The 12185-nt window shown below is 38.6% G+C and overlaps 1 pseudogene; it reads left to right on the top strand.

The window, feature by feature from the left end:
- Window positions 1-2823: 2823 nt before the first annotated feature.
- Window positions 2824-9964, top strand: LOC138995008 (protein maestro-like; annotated as a pseudogene).
- The last annotated feature ends 2221 nt before the right edge of the window (window positions 9965-12185 follow it).

Below are 12185 nucleotides of genomic sequence, written 5' to 3'. Positions count from 1 at the left end.
ACTTGAAACTATATAATTGTATTAACCAATGTCACTGTAATACATGTAATTGAAAAATTCTATCTATTCATTTTTGGGAAGTGTTATTTCTGACACAATTTTGTAAATCTCATTCTTGACATAGTCCTCTTTCTAGATTTGCATTCTCTTTTTCTCCTTCTACTATCTGAAGTGGAACTTATGCATACCTATCCTGTGTTCAACAACTTTTTCTACTCAATTTCCTCTGTCTCTAGATTTTATCTGTCTAGTTTATTAACCCTGTTTTTTTTTTCTTTTTCCTAAATCTAGTTTCTTGGCCTTTAGTTCTTGTTTCAATAATCAGCTAGTTGGGTAGTTTTACAGCATTTACCCAAAGGTCTGCTGGGTGATGTGATACATGGGTACTCTTCTTTTGCTGAGAACTCAGTTTTAAACTGGAATGAATTCTTAGAGATAATTGGTCTAATTCATAATTTTTCAGATGAGGAAAATGAGCTTTGGTGAAAAGAAATTTGCCTAATGTATATAGCTTGGCTCCAAATCCAGGATTCTAACCATGGTCTTCCTACTACTTGTATTGCTTGTTGAATAGAAATAAGATCTCTAAGAAGGGCAAGGACGTTGAAAGTACAGAGAAGAGAAAGCAAGGAGTTTATGCCAATGAGGTCCCCAAACTTGATAATCCTAAACTGGTTAACAATTTAAACAATTTGAGGATCCCATTTATAAAAATTCACCTTAATTTGCAACTAAATCTGGAGAGGTCTTCTGAAGAGCCTAGCACACCTTATTTTTCTAATCTACTTTCTCAAATCATTAGAAGTATAATCATATTTTTCTCAAGGAAAATGATCTTTGTGTGACAACTCCTAGTACGTTATGCCATTTTGTCTTTAAATATAAATGCTATTATTTTTTCATGGCACATTATAGGGAAATACTGGTAGTGTCTCGGCTGAAATTAGTTGAATTAGACATAGTGTGTAAACCCTTTATAATTTATTAAGATTTGAGCATAGAGGCTGATTTGGGTAAGATTTGGTTCTGTGAGACAGAGTCTTTGCATTGATTTAGGATACCTCAATTCAGACTGAAACTTTCCAGACTTGAGAGTGTTCACATTTTCATAGCTTAATTGTAAATCATCTTTCATTTAGAAGATTTAAAGACAAGCTAAAGAACTAAATCTTTTCAGTCACCTTCCTAACTAGGAAAAGCCTTCATTTCAGAGGAGCCTTATGGTTCTTTCCAACGGATTAGAACAAACAGTTTGATAATGTTCACATAGGACAAATACTATCACAAGGAAAACAACTTTTTCCTCCAAGAGTTAAATGTAAAATTAGGTGTCATTATAGGGCATTTGAAAGACGTTTGAGAGCAGTCTAGCCCCAGCAGGCCAAACCGCTCAACTGTAATGGGCAGCAAATCAAAACCAGAGTGGTAGGCTTGTTGTTCTCCTATTTGTTTTGCTTCATTCTGCTTGATTATTTTGGCAAAGTTAAGCTGAAACGGCAGTGCTCTGAAGTTCTGTGAATTTAAGCTTTTAATTAGGTAAAAGCGTCCTTTGCAGCTCTTGCTGAGTGCTCATTTTGTGTTTGAATGCTTTACTCCCTACACTGGTGTGCTTTGAAAGTTGTACTCTGAGCTGACTCTCTCCAGCAGTCACGAAAACTCTCATGGATCTTTTCCGAGTTGTTTCCGCTTGGATGTTGTTGCTCTATAGGTGCCTAATGCGTTTGAACATCTCTGGGATTTTCTGTACATTTGCACTGTTAAAGAAAAACTAAATTCTGCTTAAAGTTAACTCCGATGAAAGATTTTCCATTTTAAATTATTTTTAAATTTAAAAAATTTAATTAGCACTGCCTGTAAACGGTAGATTTTTCTCAGAAGAAATTATTTTCTACTTTACTGTTTCACTAATATTTTCTCAAATGTTGAACTGATTTGCACATGGTTTTATGTCTGTGGTTTTAGCTAAAAATGGAACATAGGAGAAAAATAATTATCAAAAAATGGTACAAGACTGGCTGTGTGGTTTTTTTTTTTTTAAAGATAAAATTTAAAGTCTTTAAATTAATATATTTAATTTGGATTTAAAAAAACACCTTTAAATAATACTCTCCATACCAGGATTTTAAAAGATTAAAGTCTGCCTTATAAAGAGTTTATTTAAACAATGTAAGGATCATGAGGGAAAATTGATCAGAATCAACTAGGTTAAGCGTATGTGCAGAAACAAAGGTCACTTTTAGTGGTTTTGGCGTAGTTAAGAGAAATCTCTAAGTTGGCTTCCTTCTGAAATAGGAAATCTATTGCTTATGATTTAGTAACCACACTTATTATTAGAGGACACTCCTGGCTTTCAGTTAGAATCTAGTCTGCTTTTTACCTGGAATATAACACTTATCTACATTATAGAAAAGCACCTTTATGAAAACGAATCCTAAATTGTTTGTGTCAAAAAAATTGTAAGAATGTTTACAGGAAAAAAAATTGCTACCCACAGACAATCTTATCACACTTACTTATGTGAAACAGGTGTCTGGACTGATTTGGGGGCTTTGGTTTTATTTTTGTCAGTGTTTAATTCCCTGCCATGCAGATGAGCTTCTTGTGGAGGGATTAATGTGATTAAGTGGCAAAGCAACAAACAAGGTTGTCTGGTGCTAGCCGACTAATCACCTTTGGATTCTGGGCTTTGACAATGAGTGAATCCCTTACACATTTATCAGTCTAAGCATTTGATCTGCACGTGACCGCATTAGTTAAAGGGGAAGTCTAAGATAAAAGTTACAATTTGGATTTAGAAAGACATTTTCTAACCTTAAATTGGAAATGGGTTTCTCAGCTGATGTAAGCATCTTTCCCCCTGCTTATGTTGACAATACAATCTGGCGCAAGTACTTCAGCTTCGGTGGGAAGCACAGCACTGCTGCCAAGACTGAAAGCCTCAAGAAAGATAAACTAGTCAAGATCATACCTTCTCATAGCAACGAGGTTACTTTGAATGCAGAATCTTTTTTTTCTGAGAAGCAAAATGTTCACAGTGAAGGCTTGAGGCTTATAGAAACTCCTTCTGACACCAGTACTATAGTCGGCATAGTTCTCACTTGTCCTTGACTTGACACACAATTTGAGGGATTGGAGGTGATTAATAGCTTACTCTCTCTACAGGGTGATGATTACCTCCCTGCAGGTACTATCATCCTAGCGTATTAGTGGTAGTAATGACTGGGATTTATGTAACACCGTCTTAAGGAAGATTGAAAAGTATTGTATGCTTATTATCTTTTCCCTTTGAGGTGCGTGCCAGAATTGTTATTTAGAACATTCTGGTGGGGAAACCGAAGCACTGTATGTAGGGGACTTGTTCTAGGTCCCACTGATAGGCAGTGACAGAAGCAAGGGTAGACCCTTGATCTCCGGATTGCTAACCCATTATTCCTTCAACCCGATTGCTGCTCTCTCTTCATTTTCAAAATGAATAGGAACCATTAGCTTTCACATTTCACCCCAAGCATTGAAAACAACAAAATCTGGCTGTATGAAAATACATTTGTGCACTAGCTTGAATTTGTATTTTAGCATATGGTTCTCTGCATATGGTTTGAGATTCCCTTTTAACAACAACAACAACAACAAAAATTATGACGGGATGGCCTAACTATGAGTCCTCAAGCTCAGGCATGAGAGCTATTGAACTTTCTTTGTATAGAGCAGTGATGGCGAACCTTTTGAGCTCGGCATGTCAGCATTTTGAAAAACCCTAACTTAACTTTGGTGCCGTGTCACATATAGAAATTTTTTGATATTTGCAACCATAATAAAACAAAGATTTATATTTTTGATATTTACTTTATATATTTAAATGCCATTTAACAAAGAAAAATCAACCAAAAAAATGAGTTCGCGTGTCACCTCTGACACGCGTGTCATAGGTTCACCATCACTGGTATAGAGTGACTAAATGCACACGTTGCCTGTTGGGAACTTGCGTACATGGTGCCAGAGATAGTGTGAACCTCCTTTGCATTTGGGGTTTCCGTTTTTCTTGTTTAGAACTTCCGTAGACTTTTCTCCCTCATCAATTCCTGTACCAAATAACATGCTCACATGTGACCATAGATGCTGACTAAAAACTCTTTGGTAATTCTATTGGATTTCTTATACAAAATGGGTTATGCCTTTGGTACTGTATGCGTACAACCAAACCCTCTAACACCTAGTTTCTTTTGACTGCCTTTCTTGTGCTAAAAACACAATCTGATCAAGGGAAGAATTTGGTTTGACTCACATTTGGCTTGAAAACATGATGTTGATTAAGGACTCCACCTAGGCATGTTTTGTAGACAGTTAAATAACTCTCACTTTGAAGTGATTATTTATCGTGCTCTTTATAAAGAGAAGGAAAAGGAAGAGAAGGGAAATTTAGATATATTTGGCATTCATTTTGTGCTGGTCTCTGTCATATACTTTTCATAAATGCTAACATATTCAAACCTCATAAAACCCCCGTTTTAACACAGGAGAAAGTCAGAGAGGTTAAGTAACTTGAACAATAAACTAATAAATGGCAGAGCTCAAATTCAAACACTAGTGTGTCTGATATTTATTAGCCAAACTATACCTAGGGAAACCCTTGGGTCACTTTAATAGCTATCAATGAATATTGTGGAAATAATGGAACTAAGGCTCCCTTAAAGGGAAAGCTGTATAAAGAGCCATAACCATGCGTATACTAAATATAATCACAAAAGAAATCTTCCTTAACCCTATAGCTTGTGACATTTGAGAAAAGCTTCTCACCAAACAAATAAACAAACAACACTTTAAAAATAATTGAACTGTTTAAAAATCTTTTGAGATAACTGTAAGGAAACCTGAGGGAAAATGTGTATCCTACGCTCAGTTGCTTGGCAAACTCAAACATCTTTTGGATTCAGACTTTGTGGAGGAGTCAATTGTAGGAGAATCTGGTGCTTTCAGTCAACATATCAGCATTTAGGTAGATTACGCAAAGGAAAAATTATCTGGAAAAGGGAATATTTCTATTGACCAGTTTGCATTTCTAAGCCCTCCATCTCAGATGAGCTCTTTTTTCTAGAGGCGAGGGTTGGACAGAAAGAAACACTCTCTTCCCTTTCTAAAAGGATTTGAGCATAGACTGGGAGAATTTGGAGTATATTTTATTCCAACTCGTAGCATCAATGAATTTAAATTGCATAAACATTAAGTTTGCTGTGTAATTGTTTCTCAAAAAACCCCCACAAAAAACCACAGTAGTATTCAGGCCGAATACAGACTCAGGCCAGAAGACAGTACTAGAATGCGGGGCACCTGGAGGGGAAGAAGTATTCCAGGAGGTGGGAGGAGACCTGGATTCTACCCTACTAGCATTTCTGTTTAGGCTCCAGTAACACAACTAACCTTGTGCCTCTGAAAATAATATCTGAACTCTGGGTAGGCTGTGGATTGCCAGTGCCTGGGTGACATTTTACTGAATGTTTAATCCTAATGTTGAAGCTATTCATATTCTCAACAGTAGAGGTCCTCAGTACCATAGTTCTTCAACAAAGAAGTTGAAAAATTATCCCATCCTTGAATTATTTGGCCTTCACGGCATTTGTGGAACTTAGTCATTTTATGGATACAATTGTCTATTAATAAATCATTAATAAATGAAAAAAATTTAGTCTTTATCTGGTCTTGGCCTAAAATGTTACAGTCTTGTGTAATGCCACAATAATGAGTTAACTCAATAGTGGGATATCTGACATTGTCCTAACTCCTCTCAATTCCTTATTCTCCATAGCTAAGCAATCACTAAATCTTATCAGTTCGACCTCCTGTATATTGATTGTGCCATTTCCCATCTCTTTAGCCCCCATGGCCCTAGTTTAGGCCCTTAACTATTATAACTGTCTTCTACCTAATCTATTTCCAATATTATCTCCTCCTAAACCATTCCCTGCCTATTTTTAAAAATTACCTTTCTAAAATGCCATTTCCCTGCTTAATACTTTCAGTGGTTTATCATCATAACTCAATAAAGCCCAACTTTTTAAAAAATATATTTTATTAACATTTTACAGAGGAAGGGAGAAGGATAGAGAGTTAGAAACATCGATGAGAGAGAAACATCCATCAGCTGCCTCCTGCACACCTCCTACTGGGGATGTGCCCTCAACCAAGGTACATGCCCTTGACCGGAATCGAACCTGGGACCTTTCAGTCCACAGTCCAACACTCTATCCACTGAGCCAAACCAGTCAGGGCAAGCCCAACTTTTCTTAGCATAGCCTGCAAGTTCTTTTATAACCTTGTCTCTACCTCTTCAGCTTTATAGCTTCCTTCTCCCTTCACCACAGCCTTCAAATCTATGTTCCAATCTACACTGAACTACAACTCTACATAGACACCAAACTATTTCAACCTTTCTGTTTTTATTTTTTTATTTTTTATTTTTTATTAAATCTTTATTGTTCAGATTATTACATTAGTTACTCTTTTTTCCCACCATAACTCCCCTCCACCCAGTTCCAACCCCACCCTCTGCCCTCACTCCCCACCCACTGTCCTCATCCATAGGTGCACGATTGTTGTCTAATCTCTTCACTCACCCCCACACCCCTTTCTCCGCCCCCCCCCCTAAGAATAGTCAGTCCATTCCCTTTCTATGTCCCTGATTCTATTACAATCACCAGTTCATCAGATTATTTATTCACTTGATTTTTAGATTCACTTGTTGATAGATGTGTATTTGTTGTTCATAATTTGTATCTTTACCTTTTTCTTCTTCTTCCTCTTCTTACAGGATACCTTTCAGCATTTCATATAATACTGTTTTGGTGGTGATGAACTCCTTTAGCTTTTTCTTATCCGTGAAGCTCTTTATCTGGCCTTCACTTCTGAATGATAGTTTTGCTGGATAAAGTAGTCTTGGTTGTAGGTTCTTGGTATTCATCACTTTGAATATTTCTTGCCATTCCCTTCTGGCCTGCAAAGTTTCTGTTGAGAAATCAGCTGACAGTCGTATGGGTACTCCCTTGTAGGTAACTGATTTTCTTTCTCTTGCTGCTTTTAGGATTCTCTCTTTGTCTTTTGCTCTTGGCATTTTAATTATGATGTGTCTTGGTGTGGTCCTCTTTGGATTCCTTTTGTTTGGGGTTCTCTGCGCTTCCTGGACTTGGAAGTCTATTCCTTTCACCAGGTAGGGGAAGTTTTCTGTCATTATTTCTTCAAATAGGTTTTCAATATCTTGCTCTCTCTCATCTTCTGGCACCCCTATAATTCGGATGTTGGTACGCTTGAAGCTGTCCCAGAGGCTCCTTACACTATCTTCATATTTTTGGATTCTTTTTTCATTTTGCTTTTCCGGTTGGGTGTTTTTTGCTTCTTCGTATTTCAAATCTTTGACTTGATCCTTGCGACCCTCTGGTCTGCTGTTGGGAGTCTGTATAATATTCTTTATTTCAGTCAGTGTATGCTTAATTTCTAGTTGGTCCTTTATCACAACATCGAGGGTCTCATTAGATTTCTTGAGGATCTCACTACATTTATCGGCGGTCTTACCAGTCTTTTCGAGGGCTTCTAAACAGTTCTTTAAAGACCTTAAAAGTGTGGTTTTGAACTCTATATCCAACAGTTTGCTTTCCTCCAATTCTGTCGTTTGTGTCCTGTTTCTTTGTCTCGGCATTTTTTTATGCTTCGCTGTGTCGATAGAGTGCCTTTCTGTGCTAAGTGTCCCAATTACCTAAGTAGACACTCTTGGTGCACCCCCTTGTGGGCTTTGTGCACAGTCTTGTTGTGGTTAAGCCTTGATTGTTGTAGTTATCACTGTGAGGAATTGACCTCCAGGTCAATTGGCTGTGAGAATCAGCTGTGTCTGCGGTGGGAGAACTTCTGTGCTGGAGACACCCCTCTGGGGCTAGACTTGCTTCGATGGGGCTTTGGTACTCACTGAGTCTGCCTCCTGAGTGTGTCTTTTATGGTTTCACGGAGCTTAAAGCTGAATGGTCCCACTCTGACCTCTGGGCTTCCTGGCTCCTGGATCTCTAGGGAGGTGCTAATCTAGCCTTTGCCTGAGGCTATCCAGCAAAAGCCTCCCTGCAGGGCTTGGGCGGGGCGGGTCCCACGGGATCAACAGGGCGGGGTTAGCAATTATGGCTGCTCTCAGTCTTGCCCTCAGAGGCTCTGCTTCTCAGTGTCCCAGTAGTCGCTGCAAGCCCCACGGAGAGAAAGCTGCCCTAGGATTCTGAGCGATGCCAGACAGTCCCGCTTCTCCCGTATGAGTCTGGGTCCTTAGAGACTCGCCCGGAACTGGAGCTCAGAGCCTGAGACTCCCTCCCGATTGAAAACAACCGCGCCCTCAGCCTCCAGCCCGCTCCACATGCACTCCGAACCTTAGTATTTTACTTCAGCACTGCGCCTCCTCTGAGCCTCGGTATGCTTTTCTCTTTCCTCCTAGTTGTAGAACATCCACTCAGCCAGCTTTCCTGTGGTTCTGGATGATGTCCGTTCCGTCTTTTAGTTGTATTTTTGAAGTGGTTGTTCGAGGCAGCAAACTCCCGTGTTTACCTATGCCGCCATCTTGGTTTCTCCAACCTTTCTGTTTTTAGATGGTGTTTTTCTTTCTAATATTACTATTAATTCTTTTGTCTTCCCTTGTTTGCCTGTCAAGCACTTAACTCTTTCTTCACAACCCAGATCTACTGTCTTCTGCTTCTTAAAACCTTTCCTGAACCCCAGGCAAGGTTAGCTATTACCCTCTTTGTGTCAATACTATACTGTGTATACTTTTCCACTAACATATTTCTAATATTAGATTAGATATTTCTTCTGCTAGACCAGTGCTCTGGAGGGAGAGGGGCAATTTTGCCCATCAGGGGACATTTGACAATGTTTGGAGATGTTTTGATTGTCACAGAAGAGTAGAAGCCCTAGTGGGTAGAAGCCAGAGATGCTGCTAAACAGCCTATCACAAAGAATTATTCAGTCAGAAATGTCAATAATACCAAGGTTGAGGTTGATGGAGACTCAGATTGTGTGCCTGCCTGCTGGCTCTGTGGGGGAAGGGCTCAGTAAAAGAACAATGGCCTCTGCCAGCACTTCTGTCTGGGAGAAAGCTGCCCCTCCAGCTCTCAAACTGAAGCCAGACAATTCAGTTCCTCCTCATATGTCCCTGTGCCTTTCGAGCTGCTGCCCCAGCACTGGAGCTCAGCAAATGAGTTCAAATCCATGGACCAAACAGAAGAATCCTGGACTAGCCCCTTTCCATCTCCACCTCCCAGTCCAAGAAGAAAAGGACATCAACGATGTCTTTCTTTTCCAGGATCTCTTGGAAACTGAGGTTCTAGAAGAGGGAGCCTCTGAAGAATGTTTTTTTCCTCTTGACAGGAAGAGCCCCAGGATCCAGTGCTAAAAAGTGTCACATGTCAATGAAAGGCCTGGGAACCATGGCCTGTGAGAACCCCAACAAGATGAGAAAGTACAAGAAAATTGTCCTAGACCTGCTGGTGCATGGATTGTATGATCCTGTGAGTTCTGAAGTCACCTGCATGAGCAGGAAGTCTCTGACAATCATCCTGGGCAAGATCCAGGGGAAAGGTTTGGGCTCTTCATAGACATCACTCTTCAGACCAGGACTCTACTAGATGCCAACAGGGACAGCCTGAGACACTCAGCCTTTGTCTCACTTGGGCAATTGGCTGCTTTTGCTGGGTGGAAATGGAAGAAAATTTTCACCAATCATATTAAGCAAACTCAAGATTCCCTCCTAATCCATTTACAGGATAGAAATCTCCAGGTTGCCAAGGCTTGCAAAACCACGTTTCGGGCCTGTTCTCCCTGTCTGAGACAAAGGTAGGAACACAGCTTCCAGAGTGAAGAAGAGCAAAAGAACCTCAAGCTCTGCCCGCAGCTGAGCCACTATCACCCAGTGCTTCTGCAGTACTTCTACACAAATAAAATCCTGTAAACACAGAGCCGCAGGGAAATGCTTCCACATGAGCACACTGCGGGAGCGGAGCGCTGCTAGTTCCCCTCTTCAAACTCTTCAGACGCTTCTGCTTGCCTATGGTGACTGTGATAGAAAAGGGGATGTCGGAAGAACAACTGATGGCAAAAATAATACTGCAGAATAGTATAATTATGTCCCAAGTAAATCTAAATTGCTTTCCCTATGTCAATTTCTCCCCATACAAATTTGACGAGAAGGTATGTCCTTTCTTTAAAACATTTAAAGTCTATGTTGATTCAGTGCTTATTTCTCAGTTTTTTCCTTAAGTTCAACGCTGTCACTTATCTTTCAGTTTTAATTTTATTTTAATTTTTTTTGTCTTATAACTTCTTTTTATTTTAATTTCTGAGCCATAGGAGAATAACATTACCTTAAGTATTTAAAAAATTTGCTATTGATACTTTGTCATTTGCTACTGATTCCTTTTCTTGATAAGACCTATTTAAAGTTGGTCAAAAAACCAAGAAAGTTGGAGGGGTATCTTTAGCTTCTCATAATCATCAATAGTTCATTGTCTCCAATATCATTCCAAACAAGAATTAATAAAGAGAAAAGAATCTATAAAGCATGTGTTGAAAAACCTCAGGGTGATGGTAACATATGGAATAATAAGTAACATTTATTGAGAACATTTATAATATATTGAGTGCTAAGTGCTGTGCAAGTATTATTTAATACAACAACCCTATGAGAAAGGTACTGTTATTATCCTCATTTTATAGATAGAAAACTAAGTCACAGGGAAATTAAAGTAACTTGCCCAAGATGACCCCAATAAACAATGGATCCAAAATTCAAACCCGTATGATCTGATTTTTGGAGTCAACATTCAACCACCATGTGGTACTGCCTGTTATAGAATAATTGATTGATAGGTTAGAAATGTAAATAAATAAATAAATAGTACCAAGGTTGAAAAACTATGCCAGACTATAAACTTGTGCCTTTTTTTCACTTGGGATCCTCAGAACTTAGAACAGTTCCAGACAGAAATTAGGCACAAAATAAATACTGGTTCGGTGAATGAAAAATTCTGTAAGACTCTAAGATTCTTTGAGGAAATAGCCAGAGCTCAATTCAATCAAGTTGTAATTTGAAATTTATTTTAAAATTTCTTTCATAATGCATAGAAAGATGGGATTAAAATTGTGATCTGATTATACGCTACTTCCTTTTCCCAAAATATTATAAGCCCCACTAGTGTGGCTTAGTGGTTGAGCGTCAACCTATGCACCAGGAGGTCATGGTTTGATTCCCCATGAGGGCACATGCCTAGGTTGCAGGCTGGATCCCCAGGAGGGGGCGTGCAGGAGGCAGCCAATTGATGATTCTCTCTCATCATTGATGTTTCTGTCTCTCTCCCTCTCCTTTCCTCTCTGAAATCAATAAAAGCATATATTTTTTAAAAATTATAAAATGCAAGAAAACATATATTAAAAAGAAGGAAAGGTTAACCAGATTACACATTTTGAAGAATCTCTGAAAGAGAATGCAAAGGATAAGAGGAAATAATCCAAGAAATAATAGAAGAAAGTTTTCTAGATCTAGAGGAAAATACAAGCTTTCAGTTGAAAGGGCCTACATCAGAATACCAAGGGTAAGGTGAGGGAAAACAAGTAATCTACAAAGAAATAGATATCAAGTAGGCATTGTATGTTTCATTACTAAGGCTAGATGCCAAAAGATAATGAAACAATATCTCAATTTAATCTTGGATTGCCAGACCCAACATGGTAAAGATGTCAGTTACCCTCAAATTGCCCAGAAGTTTAATGCAATCCCAGTCAAAATCCCACTAAGTATTTTCCATGGAAACTGACCAGCTGATTATCAATTGTTTATTGAAGAGAAACTGAATGAGACCATAAGGGAACTATTTGATATGTGAGGGGGGTATTGCCTTGCCAGATATGAAAATATACTGTAAACCTATGATAATTAAGACATTGTGACAGTTGTACAAGAATAGACAATTAGATTAAGGGAACAAATACAGAGCTCAGAAACTGAAGCATTCATCCAAAGATACTTAATTTATGATAAAAATGGTATTTCAAATGCATGAGAAAATCCTGCTGAGGTAATTATTGTCAACTTAGAAAAGTAAAATTAAAGCATATCACCATCTCACATAAAATACAAAACTAAATTCTAAATAGATTAAAAAGCTAAATACATA

Source organism: Myotis yumanensis, unplaced genomic scaffold, assembly GCF_028538775.1.
Source record: "Myotis yumanensis isolate MYYU_CA2020_CCGP unplaced genomic scaffold, mMyoYum1.0.hap1 SCAF_16, whole genome shotgun sequence".
In the NCBI taxonomy this organism is placed as follows: domain Eukaryota; kingdom Metazoa; phylum Chordata; class Mammalia; order Chiroptera; family Vespertilionidae; genus Myotis; species Myotis yumanensis.
The sequence above is the reverse complement of the archived record's forward strand: the minus strand, read 5'-3'. Positions and strand labels throughout refer to the sequence as shown.